The 24451-nt window shown below is 51.9% G+C and overlaps 1 long non-coding RNA gene and 1 pseudogene across 2 annotated transcripts; both read right to left on the reverse strand.

Moving 5' to 3' along the window:
* Positions 1-535: 535 nt before the first annotated feature.
* LOC146422574 (uncharacterized) lies at positions 536-1171 on the reverse strand. The gene is made up of 3 exons (XR_014848112.1): positions 1122-1171; positions 802-911; positions 536-624 (listed from the first exon to the last, which is right to left on the reverse strand). It is a non-coding gene; the product is annotated as an uncharacterized LOC146422574 (long non-coding RNA).
* Positions 1172-6434: 5263 nt separating this feature from the next.
* On the reverse strand, positions 6435-23912 carry LOC146422575 (selenide, water dikinase 1-like; annotated as a pseudogene). The gene is made up of 8 exons (XR_014848088.1): positions 23294-23912; positions 20725-20828; positions 17906-18013; positions 17156-17310; positions 16301-16391; positions 15391-15490; positions 12237-12449; positions 6435-7066 (listed from the first exon to the last, which is right to left on the reverse strand). The product of XR_014848088.1 is annotated as a selenide, water dikinase 1-like (transcript).
* Positions 23913-24451: the final 539 nt, after the last annotated feature.

Here is a 24451-nt window from a genome sequence, read left to right on the forward strand (position 1 = left end):
AATAATCCAAAATAACCCCAAAAATAGTCCCAAAAATAACCCAAAAACCTCAAAAAAATCCCACTCAAAATCCACCCAAAAACTCCTAAAAATTCCCCAAAACTTCCACACAAATTCCACAAAAATCCCAAATATCCTCTGCAGATCCACGTCATGGAGTGCATCAAGTGAGGGATGGAGACCCAAAAACACTCAAAATAACCCTAAAAATAATCCCAAAAATACCCCAAAACCCCCCAAAAAATCCCACTGAAAAACTACCCAAAATCCCCTAAAAAAACCCCAAAAACCCCAAATATTCTCAGCAGATCCACGTCATGGAGTGCATCAACTGAGGGCTGGGAGAGCTAAAAACACCCAAAATAATGCCAAAAATAACCCCAAAAATACCCCAAAACCCCCCAAAAAATCCCACTCAAAATCCACCCAAAAATCCCCTAAAAAATCCCCAAAAATCCTAAATATTCTCTGCAGATCCACGTCACGGAGTGCATCAAGTGAGGGAGGGGAGAGCTAAAAATAATCCAAAATAATCCCAAAAATAATCCCAAAAATACCCAAAATAACCCCAAAAAAATCCCACTCGAAATCCACCCAAAAACCCCAAAAAAATCCCCAAAAATCCTAAATATTCTCAGCAGATCCACGTCATGGAGTGCATCAAGTGAGGGATGGAGAGCTAAAAATAATCCAAAAACACCCCAAAAATAATCCCAAAAATATCCCAAAACCAGCCTGGAAATAACCTGAAAAAAACGAAAAAATCCAACTCAAATTCCACCCAAAATCCCCTTAAAAAACTCAAAAAAAATCCCCAAAAATCCCAAATATTCTCTGCAGATCCACGTCATGGAGTGCATCAAGTGAGGGCTGGGAGACCCAAAAATACCCCAAAAACAACCCAAAACCACCTGCTGGAGACCCCAAAATAACCCAAAAAATGATCCAAAAACACCTGAAAAATAACCTGAAAATACCCAAAAAATTCCACTCGAAATTCGCCCAAAATCCCCTTAAAAATCCCCAAAAATTCTACAAAAATTCCACAAAAATCCTAAATATTCTCGGCGGATTCACGTCATGGAGTGCAGCAAGTGAGGGTTGGGGAGACCCAAAAATACCCCAAAAACACCCCAAAAATAACCCAAAATCCACCCAAAAACCCCTAAAAAATCCCAGGAAAAAACCCCAAATATTCTCTGCAGATCCACGTCATGGAGTGCATCAAGTGAGGGATGGAGACCCAAAAACAATCCAAAAACACCCCAAAAACACCTGCTGGAGACCCAAAAAATAACCCCAAAAAATCTCAAGAATCGCACTTGAAATCCACCCAAAAACCCCTAAAAAATCCCAAAAAAACCCCTCAAAAATCCCAAATATCCTCTGCAGATCCACGTCATGGAGTGCATCAAGTGAGGAATGGAGGATCCAAAAATAACCCAAAATAACCCAAAAATAATCCCAAAAATACCCCAAAAACCTCAAAAAAATTCCACTCAAAATCCACCCAAAAATCCCAAATATTCTCTGCAGATCCACATCATGGAGTGCATCAACTGAGGGCTGGGAGAGCTAAAAATAATCCAAAATAATCCCAAAAATAGTCCCAAAAATACCCCAAAACCCCCCAAAAAATCCCACTGAAAAACTACCCAAATACTCCTAAAAAATCCCAAAAAATCCCAAAATATTCTCTGCAGATCCACGTCATGGAGTGCATCAAGTGAGGGCTGGGAGAGCTAAAAACACCCCAAAAATAACCCAAAAATAATCCAAACCCAGCCTGAAAATAACCAGCAAAAACAAAAAAAATCCAACTCAAAATCTTCCCAAAAACTCTCAAAAAAAACTCCCAAAAATCCCAAATATTCTCTGCAGATCCACATCATGGAGTGCATCAAGTGAGGGCTGGGAGACCTAAAAATAATCCAAAATAATCCCAAAAATAGTCCCAAAAATACCCCAAAACCAGCCTGGAAATAACCTGAAAAAACCAAAAAAATCCAACTCAAAATCCCCTAAAAAATCCCAAAAAAATCCCCAAAAATCCCAAATATTCTCTGCAGATCCACGTCATGGAGTGCATCAAGAGAGGGCTGGAGACCCAAAAATAATCCAAAATAACCCCAAAAATAATCCCAAAAATAACCCAAAAACACCTGCTGGAGATCCCAAAAATACCCCAAAAAAATCCCGAAAATTCAACTCAAAATCCACCCAAAAACCCCAAAAAAATCCCCAAAAATTCCCCAAAAATCCCAAATATTCTCTGCAGATCCACGTCATGGAGTGCATCAAGTGAGGGCTGGGAGAGCTAAAACTACCCAAAAAAACCCCAAAAATAACCCAAAAAATCCCACCCAAAATCCACCCAAAAACCCCTAAAAAATCCCAGGAAAAAACCCCAAAAACTCCCCAAAAACCCCAAATATTCTCAGCGGATTCATGTGATGGATTGCACCAAGTGAGGGTTGGGGAGACCCAAAAACACCCTAAATAACCCCAAAAACCATCCCAAAAAAATCCCATTTGAACTCCACCCAAAAAAACCCCAAAAAATCTGAGAAAAAAACTCCAAAATCCCCAAAAATCACCCTGAAAACACCCAAAAATAACCCCAAAAACTCCAAAATCCTACCCAGAACCACCTCAAGAAAAACCTCAAAAACACCCAAAAAACAACCCCAAAACCACCTGCTGGAGATCCCAAAACCATCCTAAAAATACCCCAAAACGCCCTGAAAAATAACCCGAAATCAACCTAAAAACACCCAAAAATCCCATCAGAAATCCCCCAAAAACTATGGAAAAAAACCTCAAAAACCCACCAAAACAACCCCAAAAATACCCCAAAAACACCCTAAAAAACCCCCAAAAATAACCCAAAAATCCCACCTGAAAACCCAAAAACCAGCCAAGAATTCCCCAAAAAAGACCCCAAAAACACCCTAAAAAACCCCAAAAAATCCACCCGAAATCCTCCAAAAAATCAACAAAAATCCTCAAAAAAACCCCAAAAATTCCACCTGGAAACCCCAAAAAATACCCCAAAATCACCCCAAAAAAACCCCAAAATTTCCATTTTTCCCCTCAAATAAAAAACTCACAACTTTTCTCCGAAATCTCTTTTTATTTCCCCAAATTTGGGGTTTTTCCCTTGCCCCTCCCCCACCCCGAGGGGCTCAGCCCCTCCCCCACCCGGCGGGTTTTTGGGGGGAGCGTCACGTGGGGGGAGGGGAGGAACCCCAGAATTGGGGGATTTGGGAGAAAATCCCAAAAATTGGGAGAATTTGGGGAGAAATCCCCAAAAATTGGGAGAATTTGGGCAGAAATCCCCAAAAATCTGGAGGATTTGGGGGGATTTTGGGGAGGAATCATCAAAATTTGGGCATTTTGGGGGGAATTTGACCTGATTTTGGGGATTTTTGGGGAGAAAATCCCCAAAATTGGGGGATTTGCGGAGAAAATCCCAAAAAATTGGAGGAATGGGGGAGAAAGCCCTTAAGATTTGGGGGAATTTTGGGGGAATTTTGGGGGGTTTTTGGGGGAATTCGACCTGATTTTGGGGATGTTTGGGGAGGAATCTCTAAAATTTGGGAGAATTTGAGAAAATCCAAAAATGGGAGAATTTGGAGAAATCCCCAAAATCTGGGGGATTTGGGGGAATTTGGGGAATTTTGGGGGGAATTTGACCTGATTTTGGGCATTTTTGGGGAGAAAATGCCCAAAATTGGGGGATTTGGGGAGAAAATCCCAAAAAATTGGAGGAATGGGGGAGAAAGCCCTTAAGATTTGGGGGAATTTTGGGGGGTTTTTGGGGGAATTCGACCTGATTTTGGGGATGTTTGGGGAGGAATCTCTAAAATTTGGAGGAATTTGGGGAGAAAATCCAAAAAAATGGGAGAATTTGGGGAGAAAATCCCAAAAATTTGGGGGGATTTGGGGGAATTTTGGGGAGGAATCACCAAAATTTGGGGGAATTTGGGGAATTTTGGGGGGAATTTGACCTGATTTGGGGTATTTTTTGGGGAGGCAGCCCAAAATTGGGGGATTTGGGAGAAAATCCCAAAAAATGGGAGAATTTGGGGAGAAAATCCCAAATTTGGGAGAATTTGGGGAGAAATCCCCAAAATCTGGGGATTTGGGGATTTTGGGGCTTAGGGGGAATTGACCTGATTTTGGGGGAAAACCAAAAATGAGAATTTGGGTAGAAATCAAAATCTGGGGATTTGGGGGGATTTGGGGAGGAATTATCAAAATTTGGGCATTTTGGGGGAATTTGACCTGATTTTGGGGATTTTTGGGGAGAAAATCTCCAAAATTGGATTTGGGAGAAAATCCCAAAAAATTGGAGGAATGAGGAGAAATCCTTAAAATTTGGGGGTTTGGGGGAATTTTGGGGGGTTTTTGGGAATTCGACCTGATTTTGGGGATGTTTTGGGAGGAATCTCTAAAATTTGGGAGAATTGAGGAGAAACCAAAAAATGGGAGAATTTGGGGAGAAATCCCCAAAAATCTGGGGGAATTTGGGGAATTTTGGGGAGGAAATCCCCAAAATTGGGGAATTTTGGAGGAAATTTGACCTGATTTGGGATTTTGGGGGGGGATTTAGGGAGAAATCCCAAAAATTTGGGGATTTTGGGGGAATTTTGGGGGGTTTTGGGGGGAATTGGAGCTGATTTGGGGGATTTTTGGGGAGGAATCTCCCTGAGATGTTTTTAGGGTGGATTTAACCTGAATTTGGGATTTTCCCACCCAATTTTGGGGATTTCTCACCCAATTTCCATGATTTTTTGGCTATTTTTTGGGGGAATTTTGGACCCACTTTTTGGATTTTTTTGGGGAATTTTTTTAGGATTTCCCCTAAAATCTCCCCCTGACTCCCTCACCAGGATTTCCAGCCTTTTCTGGGTGGATTTTTGGGCCAATTCTACCCAAATTCCAGTTTTTCTGGACCCCAAAAATCCAACATTTCAGCTATTTTTTGGCTATTTTTGGGGGATTTTTTTTTTAATTTTGGATTTTTTTGGCAATTTTTTTGGGAATTCCCCAAAATCCCCCCTGACTCACTCAGTAGGATTCCCAGCCATTCCTGGGGAGCATTTTTGGGCTGATTTCCCTCAAATTTTGGGGATTTCTCACCCTCGATCACCCTGGGTTTGTCCATCACTCTGTTGTTTTTGGGGATTTTTGGGATTTCCCCCAAAATACCCCCAAAGTGTCTCTCAGGGATTTTAGGGTGGATTTGACCTGAATTTAGGGTTTTTTCACCCAATTCCCATGATTTTTTGGGTATTCTTTTGGGATTCTTTGGGGGATTTTCAGATTTTTTTTCAGGATTTTTTTGGGATTTTTTCCAGAATTGTTGGAATTTCCCCTAAAATCTCCCCTAACTCTCTCTATGAGATTCTCAGCTGTTCCTGGCTGCATTTTTGGGCTGATTTCCCCCAAATCCCCCTTGAGAAATCTCTGCTGATGTTTCTAGGGTGGATTTCCCCCAAATTTAGGATTTTTCCACCCAATTTTTGGGGTTTCTCACCCAATTTCGATGATTTTTAGGGGATTTTTAGGGGATTTTTTTGGGAATTCCCCAAAATCCCCCTTAGCTCCCTCTATGGGATTTCCAGCCATTCCTGGGGAGCATTTTTGGGCTGATTTCCCCCAAAATTAGGCTTTTTTTCACCCAATTTTGGGGATTTCTCACCCAATTTCGATGATTTTCACCCGATTTTTTCGGGATTTTTTTGGGGAATTTTTTGGGATTTTTTTTAGGATTTCCCCTAAAATCCCCCCTAACTCCCAGCTGATCCTAGGTGGATTTTAGGTGGAATTTCACCTAAATATGGGATTTTTCCACCCAATTTGGGGATTTCTCACCCAATTTTGATCATTTTTTAGCTGTTTTTTGGGGATTTTCACCCCATTTTTTCGGGATTTTTTTTGGTAACTCCCCTACACGGTCCCAGGGGATCCCCCCGGGCTGTCCCTGCTGTCCCCTGTCCCTGGCTGTCCCCTGGGTGGCACCTCGATGACCCTGGGCTTGTCCATCACTCCATTGTTTCGGGGGATTTTTGGGCTTTTTTTTCCCCCAATTTCCATGATTTTTTGAGGGGATTTTAGGATTTTTTGAGGATTTCCCCCAAAACCCCCTTGAGAAATCTCTGCTGATGTTTCTAGGGTGGATTTCCCCCAAATTTAGGATTTTTCCCACCCAACTTTGGGCATTTCTCACCCAATTTCGATGATTTTTAGGGGATTTTTTAGGAGATTTTTTTGGCAATTCCCCAAAATCCCCCCTAGCTCCCTCTATGGGATTTCCAGCCATTCCTGGGGAGCATTTTTGGGCTGATTTTCCTCAAATTTTGGGGATTTTTCACCCAGTTTTGATGATTTTTTTGGCTGGTTTTTTTGGGATTTTCACCTGATTTCCGGATTTTTTTGGGGATTTTTGCAGGAATCTCCCCTACACTGTCCCAGGGGATCCCCCCGGGCTGTCCCTGCTGTCCCCTGTCCCTGTCACCCCGGAGTGGCACCTTGATCACCCGTGGTTTGTCCATCACTCCATTGTTTTGGGAATTTTTGGGCTTTTTCCCCCAATTTCCATGATTTTTAGGGGATTTTTTGGGGGGATTTTAGGATTTTTTGAGGATTTCCCCCAAATCCCCCTTGAGAAGTCTCTGCTGATGTTTCTAGGGTGGATTTCCCCCAAATTTAGGATTCTTTTCACCCAATTTTGGGCATTTCTCCACCCAATTTTGGGCATTTCTCACCCAATTTCCATGATTTTCACCCCATTTTTTCGGGGATTTTTTTTGGTAACTCCCCTACACGGTCCCAGGGGATCCCCCCGGGCTGTCCCTGCTGTCCCCTGTCCCTGGCTGTCCCCGGGGTGGCACCTCGATGACGCGGGGTTTGTCGATGACCCGCGCCCCGCGGTTCCCTTTCTCCACCACGCCCACGATCCAAGCCTGCAGCGACTCCTGGGGATTGCCTGAGCCTGGAGACCTCAGCTCGGCGCAGAAACGGGCGGCCTGGGCTCGGGGCAGGACCACCAGCAGACCTCCTGGGGGGGAAATGGAAAAATATTTGGGTTAGGGTACAAAAAAACCTGAAAAAATGGGGTTAAAACCAAAAAAACCTGAAAAATGGGATTAAAACCCAAAAAAACCCTATTAAAAACGGGTCAATAGCAGCCTGGGCACGGGGCAGGACCACCAGCAGACCTCCTGGGGGAGAAATGGAAAAAAATGGGATTAAAACCCAAAGAAATAAGGTTAGAACCTGAAAAATTGGGGTTAGAACCCAAAAAAACTGTGAAAATGGGATTAAAACCCAATAAAAACGGGTCAATAGCAGCCTGGGCTCGGGGCAGGACAACAAGGAGACCTCCTGGGGGGGAAATGGAAAAATATTTGGGTTAGGATACGAAAAAATGGGGTTGGACTGCAAAAAAACCTGAAAAAATAGGATTAAAGCCCCCAAAAAAACCCCATTAAAAATGGGTCAGGAATGGCTTGGGCTTGGGGGTGGAGCACCAGGAGACCAGCTTGGGGAGAAAACAGAAAAAAATGGGATTAAGACACAAAAAACCTGAAAAAATAGGAATAAAACCCCAAAAAACCCTGAAAAATGGGATTAAAACCAAAAAAAAACCTGAAAAAATAGGATTAAAACCCCAAAAAAAGCCCATTAAAAATGGGTCAGGAATGGCTTGGGCTTGGGCTTGGGGGAGAACAATCAGGAGACCTCCTGGGGGAGAAATGGGAAAATATTTGTGTTAGGGTACAAAAAAACCTGAAAAAATGGGGTTAAAACCCAAAAAAACCTGAAAAACTGAAGTTACGACATGAAAAACTGGAAAAAAAAACCCAAAAATGGGGTTAGAACACAAAAAAACCTGAAAAAATGGGATTAAAACCCAAATAAAAACCCATTAAAAATTGGATTAAAACAAAAAAAAACCCCAAAAAATGGGATTAAAACCCAAAAAAACTCTATTACAAACAGGTCAATAGCAGCCTGGGCACGGGGCAGGACCACCAGGAGACCTCCTGGGGGAGAAACGGGAAAATATTTGGGTTAGGATACGAAAAAACCTGAAAAAATGGGATTAAAACCCAAAAAAATGGGGTTAGAACCCAAAAAAACCTGAGAAAATGGGATTAAATCCCAATAATAATGGATCAGGAGCAGCCTGGGCTCGGGGCAGGACCACCAGGAGACCTCCTGGGGGGGAAATACAGAGAAAATGGGGTTAGGATACAAAAAAATGGGGTTAGGATACAAAAAACCTGAAAAAAAAGGGATTAAAACCCAAAAAAATGGGGTTAGAACCCAAAAAATGGGATTAAAACCCAAAAAAATGGGGTTAGGACCCAAAAAAACCTTATTAAAAATGGGGTTGGGACTTAAAAAATCTCATTGTAAATGGGTCAATAGCAGCCTGGGCGTGGGGCAGGACAACCAGCAGACCTCCTGGGGGGAAAAGTAGAAAAATATTTGGTTTAGGATACGAAAAAATGGGGTTAGAACCTAAAAAAATGGGGTTAGAACCCAAAAAAACCTGAAAAAATAGGATGAAATCCCAAAAAAAACCCATTATAAATGGGTTAGGAATGGCTTGGGCGTGGGGGAAAACAACCAGGAGACCTCCTGGGGGGGGGAAATGGAAAAATATTTGGGTTAGGAGACAAAAAAACCTGAAAAAATGAAGTTACGACATGAAAAACTGGAAAAAATAAACCCAAAAAATGGGATTAAAAGCAAAAAAAACCCTATTAAAAACGGGTCAATAGCAGCCTGGGCGCGGGGCAGGACCACCAGGAGACCTCCTGGGGGAGAAATGGAAAAATACTTAGGTTAGGATACAAAAAAACCTGAAAAAATGGGATTAAAACCAAAAAAACCTGAAAAAATGGGGTTAGGAAATGAGAAAGCCCCAAAAAAATGGGGTTAGGACCCTAAAAACCCCATTAAAAATGGGTCAGGAGCAGTTTGGGCTCGGGGGAGGACAATCAGGAGACCTCCTGGGGGAGAAATAAAAAAATATTTGGGTTAAGATACAAAAAAACCTGAAAAAATGGGATTAAAACCCCAAAAAAACCTAGAAAAATGGGATTAAAACACCCAAAAAATCCTGAAAAAAATAGAATTAAAACCCAAAAAAACCTAGAAAAATGGGATTAAAACCCCAAAAAACCCCCATTAATGGGTCAGGAATGGCTTGGGCATGGGGGAGAACAACCAGGAGACCTCCTGGGGGAGAAATAAAAAAATATTTGGGTTAGGATACAAAAAAAACTAGAAAAATGGGATTAAAACCCCAAAAAAACCCATTAAAAATGGGATAAAAACCAAAAAAAACCTAGAAAAATGGGATTAAAACCCAAAAAACCCCATTATAAATGGGTCAGGGGTGGCTTGGGCTTGGGGGAGAACAACCAGGAGACCTCCTGGGGGAGAAATAAAAAAATATTTGGGTTAAGATACAAAAAAACCTGAAAAAATGGGATTAAAACCCAAAAAAACCTAGAAAAATGGGATTAAAACCCAAAAAAAACCCATTAAAAATGGGATTAAACCCCAAAAAACCCCATTACAAATGGGTCAGGAATGGTTTGGGCATGGGGGAGAATGACAGAGACCTCCTGGGGGGGAAATGAAAAAATATTTGGGTTAGGACACAAAAAAACCTGAAAAAATGAAATTACGACATGAAAAACTGGAAAAAAACCCCAAAAAATGGGGTAAGAACCCAAAAAAACCTGAAAAACTAGGATTAAAACCTATTTTTGCCCCTTTTTCCCCATTTTTTGGTGTCCCCAACTCCACTTTCAGTGATCCCAATCCCATTTTTTGGGTTTCCATCTTATTTTTTTTGCCCCTTTTCCCATTTTTTGGGTCCTCAACCCCATTTTTTGGGTTTCCAATCCCATTTTTTTGTTTCTTTTCCCATTTTTAGTGCCCCAAATCCCATTTTTTCCCCGTTTTCCCACTTTTTGGGTTTCCAATCCCATTTTTTTGCTCCTTTTCCCATTTTTTGGGTTTCCAATCCCATTTTTTTGCCCCTTTTCCCATTTTTTGGGTTTCCAATCCCATTTTTCACTCCTTTTCCCATTTTTTGGGTCCCCAAACCCATTTCCGGTGCCTCTCATTCCATTGCTGGCTTTCCTGCCCTCACACTCACAGCGCCCCCTGCTGGCTGGGAGGACCCAACGCTCCCTTTCACCAGCTCTGCCATTTTAGCTCCATTTTCCCCATTTTTGGTGCCCCAAATCCCATTGTTTTGCCTCTTTTCCTATTTTTGGGGTTCCAAATCCCCTTTTCAGTGATCCCAATCCCATTTTTTGGGGTTTCCAACCCCATTTTCAATGCCCCTCACCCCATTTTTGAGTCCCTACCGCTGCGCACACAGCGCCCCCTGCTGGCCGGGAGGACTGTCACACCAACCGCCATTTTTGGGGTCCCTAAAGCCATTTTCAGTGTCCCCAGTCCCATTTTTTGGGTTTCCAACCCCATTTTTTGCCCCTTTTCCCATTTTTTGGGTCCCCAAATCCCATTTTCAGTCATCCAAATGCCATTTTTTGGGTTTCCAATCCCATTTGTTTTGCTTCTTTTCCCATTTTTGGTGCCCCAAATCCCATTTTTTTTGCCTTTTTTCCCATTTTTGGGTTTCCAATCCCATTTTTTTTGCCTCTTTTCCCACTTTTTGGGTTTCCAATCCCATTTTTCACTCCTTTTCCCATTTTTTGCATCCCCAACCCCATTTTCAGTGCCTCTCATTCCATTTCTGGTTTCCCTGCCATCACACACACAGCGCCCCCTGCTGGCCGGGAGGACCCAATGCTACCTTTAACCAAATCCTGCCATTTTTCGTGTCATTTTCCCCATTTTCAGTGTCCCCAATCCCATTTTTTGGGCTTCCAATCCTATTTTTCTGCCCCTTTTCCCATTTTTTGGGTCCTCAACCCCATTTTCAGTGTCCCCAACCCCATTTTCAGTGTCCCCAACCCCATTTTTTGTTCCCCAAATGCCAATTTTAACCCCTTCCCTGCCGTACCCGAGGGCTCCGGCGCCGTGCCCTGCAGCAGCCCCCCGCAGGCCTTGCTGCTGGTGGCCATCCTGGCGATGACGGGCAGCTTGGGGTTGAATGGTGTCCCTTTGCCCAGTTTGGTGCCCCTTTGCCCATTTTTGGGTCCCCAAACCCATTTTCAGTGTCCCCAATCCCATTTTTTGGGTTTCCAATCCCATTTTTTGCCCCTTTTCCCATTTTTGGGGTCCCCAAACCCATTTCCGGTGCCTCTCATGCCATTGCTGGTTTCCCTGCCCTCGCACTCACAGCGCCCCCTGCTGGCCGGGAGGACCCAATGCTCCTTTCACCAACTCTGCCATTTTAACACCATTTTCCCCATTTTTGGTGCCCCAAATCCCATTGTTTTGCCTCTTTTTCTATTTTTGGGGTCCCTAATCCCATTTTCAGTGATCCCAGTCCCATATTTTGAGTTTCCAAACTATTTTTTTTGCCCCTTTTCCCATTTCTTGGGTTTCCAATCCCATTTTTTTCCCCTTTTTCCCATTTTTGGGTTTCCAATCCCATTTTTTTGCTCCTTTTCCCATTTTTTGCATCCCCAACCCCATTTTCAGTGTCCCCAACCCCATTTTTTGGGTTTCCAATCCCATTTTTTGCCCCTTTTCCCATTTTTGGGGTCCCCAAACCCATTTCCGGTGCCTCTCATGCCACTTCTGGTTTCCCTGCCATCACACTCACAGCGCCCCCTGCTGGCCGGGAGGACCCAACGCTGCCTTTGACCAACTCCTGCCATTTTTAGCACCATCTTCCTCATTTTTGGTGCCCCAAATCCCATTTCTTTTGGCACCTTTTCCCATTTTTGGGGTCCCAAATCCCATTTCTGGTGCCCCAAATCCCATTTTTTGGGGTTTCCAACCCCATTTTCAATGCCCCTCACACCATTTTTGGGTCCCTACAGCCGCACACACAGCGCCCCCTGCTGGCTGGGAGGACCGTCACACGAACCGCCGCCATTTCTGGGTCCCCAACCCCATTTTCAGTGTCCCTAATCCCATTTTTTGAGTTTCCAATCCCATTTTTTTGCCCCTTTTCCCGTTTTTGGTGTCCCTAATCCCATCTTCAGTGTTCCCCAATCCCATTTTTTTGTCCCTTTTCCCATTTTCAGTGCCCCCCACCCCCGTAGTTAACCCCTTCCCTGCCGTACCCGAGGTCTCCGGCGCCGTGCCCTGCAGCAGCCCCCCGCGGCCCCCGCAGGCCTTGCTGACGGCGGCCATCTTGGCGATGACGGGCAGGTTGTGGATGACGAAGGAGACGTCGAGGCGCTGCTGAGCCGCCAGGGCGCGGGCGTGGCCCAGCACCCCGAAACCCGTCACGTCTGTGGCCGCGTGGGCGCCGAACGCCCGCATCAGACCCGCCGCTGGGGAGGGAGGGACACGGGGTCAGGGGGGGACAGCTGGGGACATCATGGGGTGACCCCAAAGCACCCCGAACCCCGTCACGTCTGTGGCCGCGTGGGCGCTGAACGCACGCATCAGACCTGCCGCTGGGGAAGGGACACAGGGGTCAGGGGGGACAGCTGGGGACGGCTTGGGGACAGCTTGGGACAGTGGGGTGACCCCAAAGCACCCCGAACCCCGTCACGTCTGTGGCCGCGTGGGCGCCGAACGCACGCATCAGACCCGCCGCTGGGGAGGGAGGGACACAGGGTCAGGGGGGACAGCTTGGGGACAGCTGGGGTCATCGTGGGGTGACCCCAAAGCACCCCGAACCCCGTCACGTCTGTGGCTGCATGGGCGCCAAACGCACGCATCAGACCTGCCGCTGGGGAAGGGACACGGGGTCAGGGGGGGACAGCTGGGGACAATGGGGGACAGAGGGGACAGCTAGGGGTCATCTAGGGGTGACCTTGTGGTCACCTTGGGGACAGAGGGGTCAGCTGGGGTCAGCTTGGGGTCAGCTTGGGGACAGTGGGGACAGCTGGGGCCAGCTTGGGGATGGCAGGGTCACCTTGGGGTCACCTGGAGTCACCTGAGGTTATCTAGGGTCATCTGGGGGACAGCTGGGGTCAGCTTGGGGTCATCCTGGGGGTCAGCTTGGGGACAGCTGGGGGACAGCTGGGGTCAGCTTGGGGACAGAGGGGTCACCTAGGGTCATCTAGGGATCACCTGGCGTCATCTAAGTCAGCTTGGGGACGGCAGGGTCACCTTGAGGTCACCTGGGGTCACTAAGGGTCACCTCGGGTTATCTAGGGGTCACCTGGGGTCAGCTTGGGGACAGCTGGGGTCATTTTGGGGTCATCTAGGGGTCAGCCTGGGGACAGCTTGGGGATGGCAGGGTCGCCTTGGGGTCACCTGGGATCAGCTGAGGTTATCTAGGGTCAGCTTGAGAACAGCTGGGGTCATCTAGGGGCCAGCTGGGGTCAGCTTGGGGTCATCTAGGGGTCAGCCTGGGGACAGAGGGGTCACCTGGGTTCACCTTGGGTCATCTAGGGTCACCTTGGGGTCACCTGGGGTTATCTAGGGTCAGCTTGGGGCCAGCTGGGGTCATCTAGGGGCCAGCTGGGGTCATCTTGGGGTCACCTTGGGGTGACCTTGGGGTCATCTTGGGGACAGCAGGGACTGCTTGGGGACAGAGGGGTCACCTGGGGTCAGTTTGGGGATGGCAGGGTCACCTTGGGGTCACCTGAGGTTATCTAGGGTCAACTTGGGGACAGCTGGGGTCATCTTGGGTCAGCAGGGTCACCTGAGGTCATCTAGGGGTCATCGTGGGGTGACCTTGGGGTCATCTAGGTCAGCTTGGGATCAGCTGGGGTCATCTTGGGGACAGAGAGGTCACCTGAGGTATTCTAGGGTCACCTCAGGGACAGCAGGGTCACCTGGGGTCATCTAGGGGTCACCTTGGGGTCATCTTGGGGACAATGGGGTCACCTAAGGTCATCTAGGGGTCAGCTTGGGGATGGCAGAGTCACCTTGGGGCCACCTGGGGTTATCTAGGAGTCATCTCGGGGACAGCAGGGTCACCTAGGGGTCATCTATGGTCAGCTTGGGGACAGCTGGGGTCACCTGGGGTCTTTGGGGACATCCACTATGGCCTAGGGACACCCCAGGGTGGCTCTGGGGTCATCCTGGAGTGGCTTTGGGGACATCTGGAGTGGCTTTGGGGTCATCTGGAGTGGCTTTGGGGACACCTAGAGTGGCTTTGGGGACACCTTAGGGTGGCTTTGGGGACAGCTGGAGAAGGTTTGGGACACTAGAGTGGCTTTGGGACACCTTGGGGGGACTTTAGGGACATCTGGTGTCTTTGGGGACACCTGGAGTGGCTTTGGGACGCCCTAGGGTGGCTTTAGGGACACTCAGCATGGCCTGGGGACATGTCAAATGGCTCTGGGGACATCCAGGGTGGCTTTAGGGACCCTCTGGTGGCTTTGGGTTCCCTTGGGGACACCTGGGGTGGCTTTGGGGTCACTCAGGTGGCTCTAGGGACACTTCAGGGTGGCTTTGGGGACATTGAGGGTGGCTTTTGTCCCCAGGGTCACCCACCATGCTGGACACAGCCACTGCCATCTGCCCCGTGTCACCTCCCTGGTGTCCCTAATGTCCCCAAATCCCCAACATCCCCAATGTCCCCAGTGTCCCCAATGTCCCCAAATCCCAATGTCTCCAATATCCCCAATATCCCCAGTGTCCCCAATGTCACCAACATCCATAAAGTCCCCAATGTCACCAGTGTCCCCAAATCCCCAACGTCCCCAATGTCCCCAGTGACCCCAATGTCTCCAACGTCCCCAAATCTGCGGTGTCACCAGTGTCCCCAACATCCCCAAATCCCCAACGTCCCCAATGTCGCCGACATCCATAAAGTCCCCAATGTCCCCAAATCCCCAATGCCCCCAGTGTCCCCCATGTCCCCAAACGTCCCCATTATTCCCAATGTCCCCAACACCCCCAGTGTCCCCAATGTCGCCAAATCCCCAGCATCCCAACGTCCCCCAGTGTTCCCAAACGTCCCCAATATCCCCAACATCCCCAGTGTCCCCAGTGTCCCCAAATCCCAATGTCCCCAGTGTCCCCAATGGCCCCAGTGTCCCCAACATCCCCAAATCCCCAGTGTCCCCATTATCCCCAGTGTCCCCAATGTCCCCATTATCCCCATTATCCCCAGTGTCCCCGCTGTCCCCAAATCCCCAACTCCCCCAATATCCCCAATGTCCCCGCTGTCCCTAGTGTCCCCAATATGCCCCATTATCCCCAGTATCCCCAGTGTCCCCAGTGTCCCCATTATCCCCAGTGTCCCCAACATCCCCAACGTCCCCAGTGTCCCCAAATCCCCATTATCCCCAGTGTCCCCGCTGTCCCCACCTGTCCTGTTGAGTGTGGCCATGCTGCTGACAGCCTCCTGGTAAGCCAGCTCCACCTCCTCCCGGGTCACCACCAGCTTGATCTTGTTCCAGCGCTCGGGCTGAGGGGACAGCAGGGGACAGCGTCAGGGACAGCGTCAGGGACAGCGGGGTGGCACTGGGGACATCGCTGGGGGGTTGGGGATTCTGCTGGGGACAGCAGGGGTGGCTTTGGGGACATCTGGGGGATAGCTGGGGTGGATTTGGGTCATCTGGGGTTGGGTTTTGGTGGCTTTGGGGACATCTAGGGTGGCTTTGGGATCATCTGGGGGACATCTGGGATGGCTTTGGGAACATCAGGGGTGGCTTTGGGGTCATCAGGGGACATCAGGGGTGGCTTTGGGATCATCTGGGGGACATCTGGGATGGCTTTGGGGATATCAGGGGTGGCTTTGGGGTCATCAGGGGATGGTTTTTGGTGGCTTTGGGGACATAAGGGGTCTCTGAATCCCTTTGGGGACATAAAGGATGGCTTTGGGGTCATCAAGGGTTGGTTTTGGTGGCTTTGGGGACATCTGAGGTGGCTTTGGGGTCATCAGGCGTCTCTTAGTCTTCTTTGGGACATCTGAGGTGGCTTTGGGGTCCCCTTGGGGACATCAGGGGTGCCTTTGGGGTCATCAAGAGCTGGTTTTGGTGGCTTTGGGGACATGTGAGGTGGCTTTGGGGTCACCTATGGGACATCAGGGGTCACCAGGAGTTGGTTTTTGGTGGCTTTGGGGACATCTGAGGTGGCTTTGGGGTCACCAGGGATGGCTCTGGGTCCCCATGGTGTCCCCACATCCCTCCCAGTGTCCCCCCAGTGTTTCCAACGTCACTCACAATGTCCCTCCCAGTATCCCCAGTGTCCCCCCAGTATCCCCAGTGTCACTCACCATGTCCAGCCACTGGTGGGCAGTGACAGCCATGTGTGTCCCCAAGGGTTTGGTCAGCACCAGGACATCGCCGGGCACCGCGCTGTCCGGCCTGAGGGGGCGTGGTCAGGGAGGGACACGTCCTGGGCCCGGCCACGCCCCCTGTCACACCCTGGGCCTGGCCACGCCCCCTGCCACACCCTGGACTTGTCCCCAGAGCTGTGACCACGCCCCTTGTCACCAAGCCACGCCCCAATGCCACTCACTCACTCACATGATGAACCACGTGACTGACAGCACTGCCACGCCCTTGTCTGTAAGCCACGCCCACAACTCATAATAGCATGTGATTGGCAGGTGGTGATGGCCACGCCCCCTTCCCAAGCCACGCCCAATTGCTCTCGTGGTGGGTTTGATTGACAGCAGTGGCCACACCCACATCCCCAGGGTCTGTCCTATCATAACCAGTGACCTAGTTGATTGACAGGTGCATTGGCCCCGCCCCCTGTCACTCACACAAATGATTGACAGCTAACCCTGGCCCCACCCCTTTCCCAGGCCCCGCCCATCACTCACATGATTGACAGGTGGCACTGCCCCACCCCTTGTCACTGACATGAATGACATGATGTTGTGACCCCGCCCCTTTCCAGGCCGCGCCCCTCACTCTCATGATTGACAGTTGCCAGGCCCCGCCCACTCCCATGATTGACATGTGCCAGGCCCCGCCCACTCCCATGATTGACAGGTGCCAGGCCCCACCCACTCCCATGATTGACAGTTCCCAGGCCCCGCCCACTGCCATGATTGACAGGTGGCAGGCCCCGCCCATCACTCTCACAAATGATTGACAGCTGCCAAGCCCCGCCCACTCACATGATGAACTCGCTGGATTGGCAGACGGCCGTGGCCACGCCCCCCACGATGACCCAGGGGTTGAGCACCGTCTGTCCCCCTGTCACCGACGTCCCTCCGTCCTCGGCCGCGTCACGGAACCCCTGGATGATCAGCGGCATCACCTTGTCCCTCTCCTGGGGACAGGATTGTCATTGTCACCTCCTGTGTCACCTCAGTGTCACCCTCAGTGTCACTGTCACTGTCAGTGTCACCCTCAGTGTCACTGCCACCCCTGGATGATCAGCGGCATCACCTTGTCCCTCTCCTGGGGACAAATGGCACCTCATTGTCACCTCAGTGTCACCCTCAGTGTCCCTATCACCCCATGTCCCCTGCATTGTCACACTCAGCGTTGTGTCCCCATGTCCCCAATCCCCCCACCACCCAGTGTCCCCAACATCCCCATTAATGTCCCCAATGTCCCCAACACCCCCAATGTCCCCAGTGTCCCTAATATCCCCAATGTTCCCAAATCCCCCCGATGTCCCCAATGTCCCCAGTGTCCCCAAATGTCCCCATTAATGTCCCCAATGTCCCCATTAATGTCCCCAATGTCCCCAATGTCCCCAGTGTCCCTAATGTCCCCATTAATGTCCCCAGTGTCCCCAGGGTCCCCAATGTCCCCATTAATGTCCCCAACTCCCCAAATGTCCCCAGTATCCCCAGTGTCCCCAATGTCCCCATTAATGTCCCCAAGGTCCCCAGATGTCCCCGCTGTCGCGGTGTCACCTGGTCGCTCATGCGCTGGCTGACACTCAGCAGCATCAGCACGTTGTCACACTCTGTCACCCCCATGGCGTACAGGTCACTCAGCACGTTGGCACAGGCGATGCGGCCCTGAAACAAGGGGGGGCACAGGGGATTTGGGGGGCCTGAGGGGATTTTGGGGTGACCCAGGTGGGATTTGGGGGGCCTGAGGGGGTTTTGGGGTGCCTAGGATAGGATTTGGGGGGCCTGAGGGGGATTTTGGGGTGACCCAGGTGGGATTTGGGAGCCCAAAATGGGATTATTGGAGTTTCCAGGTGAGATTTGGGAGCCTAAAATGGGATTTTTGGAGTTTCCAGGTGAGATTTGGGAGCCCAAAATGGGATTTTTTGGGTAGCCAGGTGAGATTTAGGAGCTCAAAATGGGATTTTTGGGGTAGCCAGGTGGGATTTGGGAGCTCAGAATGGGATTTATGAGGTGTAATATGGGATTTATGGGGACCAAAATGGGATTTATGGGGTCCAAAATGGGATTTGGGGGGACCCAGGTGGGATTTGGGGGCTCAAAATGGGATTTTGGGGAGTCCTGAGGGGATTTTTGGGGTCCTGAGGGGATTTTTGGGGTGACCCAGGTGGGATTTGGGAGCCCAAAATTTGATTTATGGGGTGACCCAGGTGGGATTTGGGGGTAGCCAGATGGGGTTTGGGAGCCCAAAATGGGATTTTTGGGGTACCCAGGTGGGATTTGGGGGATCCAGGATAGGATTTGGAGGTCCTGAGGGGATTTTGGGGTGCCCAGGTGGGATTTGGGGGCTCAAAATGCGATTTATGAGGTCCAAAATGGGATTTAAGGACTCAAAATGAGATTTGGGGGGGAGCCAGGTGGGATTTGGGGGTAGAAAGATAGGATTTGGGACCCCAAAATGGGATTTTTGGGGTACCCAGGTGGGATTTGGGGACTCAAAATGGGATTTCTGGAGTCCAAAATGGAATTTGGGGAGACCCAGGTGGGCTTTAGGAGCTCAAAATGGGATTTTTGAGGTCCAAAATGGGATTTGGGAAGTCTGGGATAGGATTTGGGAGCCCAAAATTTGATTTATGGGGCAACCCAGGTGGGATTTGGGGGTTGCAAGGTGAGTTTTGGCAGCCCAAAATGGGATTTTTGGGGTACCCGGGTGGGATCTGGGGGGTCCTGGGTAGGATTTGGGGGCTCAAAATGGGATTTATGAGGTGTAAAATGGGATTTTTCGGGTCCAAAAAGGGATTTAGGAACTCAAAATGGGATTTTGGGGGGACTCAGGTGGGATTTGGGGGTAGCAAGGTAAGATTTGGGAGCCTAAAATGGGATTTTTGGGGTACCCAGGTGGGATTTGGGGGCTCAAAATGGGATTTATGGGGACCAAAATGGGATTTGGGGGCTCCAGGATAGGACTGGGGCATCCTGAGAGGACTTGGGGTGTCCCAGGGGGAATTTTGGGGTGTCCCAAAGTGATTTTGGAGTGTCCAGGATAGGTTTTGGGGGTCCCAGGGTAGTTTTGGGGTGTCTCAGGGGAATTTGGGGTGTCCCAGGTGCATTTAGGGGTGTCCAGGGTAGATTTTGGGATGACCCAGGGTGGATTTTGGGGTGTCCAGAGTGGATTTCGGGGGTCCAGGGTAGATTTTGGGAGTCCTGGGATGGATTTTGGGGATCTTGGGGTGTCCCAGGGTAAATTTCAGGATGTTCAGGGTAGATTTTGGGGTCCCAAGGGCATTTGGGATGTCCCAGGATAATCTTGGGGTGTCCCAGAGTAGATTTTGGGGATTTTTGGGGTTCCCAGGGTGGTTTTGGGGTGTCCAGGGTGGATTTTGGGTGTGCCAGGATAGATTTTGGGGTCCCAGAGTGGATTTTGGGTGTGCCAGGATAGATTTTGGGGGTCCCAGGGTGAATGTTGGGTGATTTTGGGGGTCCCAGGGTAGATTTTGGGGACATTCGGGGTGATTTTAGGGGTCCCAGGGTAGATTTTGGGGGCCTTTTGCATGATTTTGGGTGTCCTAGGGTGGATTTTGGGCGTCCCAGGGTAGATTTTGGGTGCCCCAAGGTAGATTTGGGGTGATTTTGGGGGTCCCAGGGTAGATTTGGGGGGTCCCAGGGTAGACTTTGGGGTGATTTGGGGTGTCCCAGGGTAGATTTTGGGTGATTTTGGATGATTTTTGGTGTCCCAGGGTAGATTTTGGGGGCATTCTGGGTGATTTGGGGGGGTCGCAGGGTAGACTTTGGGGGTCCCAGGGCAGATCTTGGGTGTTCCAGGGTAGATTTTGGGGGTCCCAGGGTAGATCTTGGGTGATTTTGGGTGTCCCAAGGTACATTTTGGGGGCATTTTGGGTGATTTTGGGGTCCCAGGGTAGATTTTGGGGGTCCTAGGGTGGATTTTGGGTGATTTTTGGTGTCCCAGGGTAGACTTTGGGGTGATTTGGGGTGTCCCAAGGTAGATTTGGGGGGTCCTAGGGTGGATTTCGGGGTCCCAGGGTAGATTCTGGGGTTCCCAGGGTAGACTTTGGGGGCATTTGGGGTGATTTTGGGGGTCCCAGGGTAGATTTTGGGGGCATTTTGGGGGTCCCAGGGTAGATTTTGGAGGTCCCAGGGTGAATGTTGGGTGATTTTGAGGGTCCCAGGGTAGATTTGGGGTGATTTGGGGTGTCCCAAGGTAGATTTTAGGTGTCCCAGGGTAGATTTTGGGGGTCCCAAGGTAGATTCTGGGGGTCCCAGGGTAGATTCTGGGGGTCCCAGGGTAGATTTGGGGTGATTTTGGGGTTCCCAGGGTAGATTTGGGGTGCTTTGGGGTGATTTTGGGGTGCTCTGGGTACCATCATGTAGGGATCATCAACGATGGGGTAGAAGAAGTCGGTGGTCTGCACCAGGGAGAGCCCCCCGTGCCGCAGGGGGATCACACACGAGTCCAGCCCGATGCCTGCGGGCAAACAGCGCTCAGGGGGGCAGAAAACTGCCCTGGGGGGGCGAAAAACCCACCCTGGGGGGCACTGAGACCACCCTGGGGGGCAAAAATCTCACCTAGGGGGTGAAAAACCCACCCTGAGGGGTGAAAAACCCACCCAGGGGCACACTGAGACCATCCTGGGGGGCAAAAAACAGCCATGGGGGGCAGAAATCCCACCCAGAGGGATGAAAAACCCACCCGGGGGGGACTGAGACCATCCTGGGGGGCAAATAACTGCCCTGGGGGGGTGAAAAACCCACCCTGGGGGGCACTGAGACCACCCTGGGGGACAAAAAACCCACCCTGGGGGGCAGAAATCCCACCCAGAGGGGTGAAAAATCCAACGAGGGGGGTGAAAAACCCACCCAAGGGGGCACAGAGACCATCCTGGGGGGCAAAAAACTCACATGGTGGGGCAGAAATCCCACCCAGGGGGATGAAAAACTCACCCAGGGGTGCAAAAACCAACCCTGAGGGGTAAAAAACCCACCTGGAGTGGCTGAAAACACACCTGGGGATGTGAAAATCCAGCACAGGGGGCCAGAAAACCCACCCAGGGGGGTAAAAAACCCACCCGGGGGGCAGAAACCAACCCAGGGGGGTGAAAAACCTACCCAAGGGGGGCACTGAGACCACCCTGGGGGGTAAAAAACCCACCTAAAGTGGCAGGAAACCCAATCGGGGGGGGGCAAAAACCAACCCAGGGTGGTGAAAAACCCACCCAGGGGACACTGAGACCACCTAGGGGGGTAAAAAACCCACCCAGGAGGGTGAGAAACCCACCTAGGGGGGCACAGAGACCATCCTGGGGGGTAAAAAATCCACCTAAAGTGGCAGAAAAGCCACCCTGGGGGGCGCAAAACCCATACAGGGGGCAGAGAAACCACCCTGGGGGGCACACAGATCAACCAGGGAGGCACAGAACCCACCCTGGGGGGCACAAAACCCACCTAGGAGGGCACAGAGCCCACCCTGGGGGGCAAAAATTCCACCCAGGATGGCACAGAGCCCATTAATGGGGGGGCAGAAAACCCAACCAGAGGGGCATGGAACCCATAAAAGGGGCAGAAAACCCACCCTGAGGGGCACAGAACCCAGCCGGGGGGCACAGAGACCACCCTGGGGGGCAGAAAACACACCTAGGGGGGCAAAAATCCCACCTAGAGGGGGCACAGAACCCACCGTGGGGGGCAAAAATCCCACCCAGGGAGGCACAGAACCCATTACAGGGGGCAGAAAACCCACCTAGAGGGGGCACAGAACCCACCCTAGGGAGCACAGAACCCACCCTGGGGGCACAGAGACCACCCTGAGGGGCACAAAACCCAACCAGGGGAGCACAGAGCCCATAAAGGGGGCAGAAAACCCACCCTGGGGTCACAAAACCCACCCTGGGGTCACAAAACCCACCCTGAGGGGCACAGAACCCACTACGGGGTCAGACCCGGACAGGGAGGGAAACTGATCCGGTTCGGGAGGAGCTAACCGGATCCGCTCAGGGGAGAAACCGGATCCGGTTTGGGGAGAAACCGGATTCAACTCGGGGAGAAACCGGATCCGGTTTGGGGAGGGAAATCGGGATCCGGTTTGGGGAGTGACCGGATCAGCTTTGCGCCTCCTGTCCCCTCCTGTCCCCTCCCCTCCCCTCCTGTCCCCTCTCCTGTCCCCTCCCCTCCTGTCCCCTCCCCCAGAGCGCCCTTTGCCCCTCAGCTCCGCCAGTCACCTTTGTCCTGTCGTGTCTGAGGGACACCGAGCAGACAGCGCCACCAGCCATCCCCCACAGTGTCCCTGAGCCACCAACCATCCCCCAGGGTGTCCCTGAGCCACCAAACCCCGCAGGGCCACCAACCCAACCCCCACAGTGTCCCCGAGCCCCTCAGAGCCACTCAGGGCCACCAACCCATCCCCCACCGAGCCCCTCAGGGCCACCAGCCAGCCCATCCCCCCTGAGCCACCAAACCCCCCAGGGCCACCAACCATCCCCCACAGTGTCCCTGAGCCCCTCAGAGCCATCCTGACCTCCCCAGAGAACCCAAAACCCCCTCAGGGCCCCTCAGCCCATCCCCCAAAACACCCCTGACCCCTCAGAGCCCTCCTGACCCCCAAAATCCCCTCAGGGTCACTCAGCCCATCCCCCACAGTGTCCCTGAGCCCCTCAGGGTCAATCTGACCTCCCCAGGGACCCCAAACCCCTCCAGACCCCTCAGAGCCCCTCAGCCCATCCCCCAAAACCTCCCTGACCCCTCAGAGCCCTCCTGACCCCAAACCCCTCCTGACCCCCAAACCCCTCCTGACCCCCAAACCCCTGCAGACCCCAAAACCCCCTTTAAGGATCTCTTCAAGGCCCCTCAGGCCGCCTCAACCCCCTCAGCCGCAGCCTTGAGTCACCTCTGAGCCCCCAAAACCTCCCGCGACCCCCAAACCTTCCCCCCGCTCACCCAGCGCCGGAGCGCCGCCGCTCTCCGCCTCTGCCCCTTCCCCTCCGGCCGCTCCCGCCGGCCGCTGCCCCTCGAGTCCCGCCAGGAGCTTCAGCAGCGTCTCCTGCGGGACTTTGCAGCCTCAGCCGCGCAGCTCGCCGTAGCTGGTGAGGCGCCAGGCCGGGTCCAGGCCCAGCGCCGCGGGCTCGAAGCGCCGCGACCCGCCCGCCGCCATCTTGGAATGCTGCGGGCCCGCCGAGCGCCGCCGCCTCCCATTGGCTGCGCGGCTGCCGCCGGAGGGCGCTGATTGGGCGAGGCGTGAGGAAGGCGGGCGGGGATTGGTTGGTTGTGAGGGGAAAGGGGCGGGGTGAGATGTGGGCGGGGTTTGAGGGGGTGTGACAGGCACGGAGAGCGGCGATTGGTCATCGGCGGGGTGGGCGGGGCGACTGGGGAGAGAGGCGGGGCCAGCGCGAGGCGGTGGCGGGAAGCGCGCGAGGCGGGCGCTGATTGGCCGGCCGGGCTGAGGGGGCGGAGCATAGCGCGATGAGCCGCGCGGTGATTGGCTGGGCGGCGCGGAGGCGGGGCTGTGGGCGGGGCCGCGGCGTGGCCGGAAGCGGAAGCGGCTGGCAGGTGCCACCATGGCGGCGCCGGGGCAGGAGGGCGGCGGAGGCTCCGGTGGCTCGGCGGGGCCAGCGGCGGGTGAGGGCGAGCGGCGGGCTGGGGGCGAGCGGCGGGCTGGGGGCGAGCGGGCCGGGAGAGCCGCGGGGAGAGCCGCGGGGGGGTGGGGCTGCGGGGGCGGGGGGATGAGGGCCGGGGGGGGAGGGGGGTGGGGGTCCGGGGTGTCCGGTGGTCATTCTGGGGGTCCTGGGGTGGTCAGTCTGGGCTGTGTCCCCTCCCGGTGACCCCACGGTGTCCTCGGGGGTGAAGTCAGCCATCCCAGGGGGGTCCTATGGTCATTTCTGGGTGTCCTGGGGTGGTCAGCCCAGGCTGTGTCACCTCCCAGTGATGTCCCCATGTCCCCACGATGTCCCCACAGTGTCATAGAAGGTGCAGTACACCTCACTGGGGGTGTTAGTGCTGCAGAGAGCTCTGGGCCAGGAGGGTCCCATGGTCATTTCAGGTGTCCCATGGTCATTCTGGAGGTCCTGGGAGTGGTCAGTCTATGCCGTGTCCCCTCCT

The sequence above is a fragment of the Lichenostomus cassidix genome, unplaced genomic scaffold, assembly GCF_008360975.1.
Source record: "Lichenostomus cassidix isolate B80296 unplaced genomic scaffold, HeHo_3.0 HiC_scaffold_40, whole genome shotgun sequence".
In the NCBI taxonomy this organism is placed as follows: Eukaryota; Metazoa; Chordata; class Aves; order Passeriformes; family Meliphagidae; genus Lichenostomus; species Lichenostomus cassidix.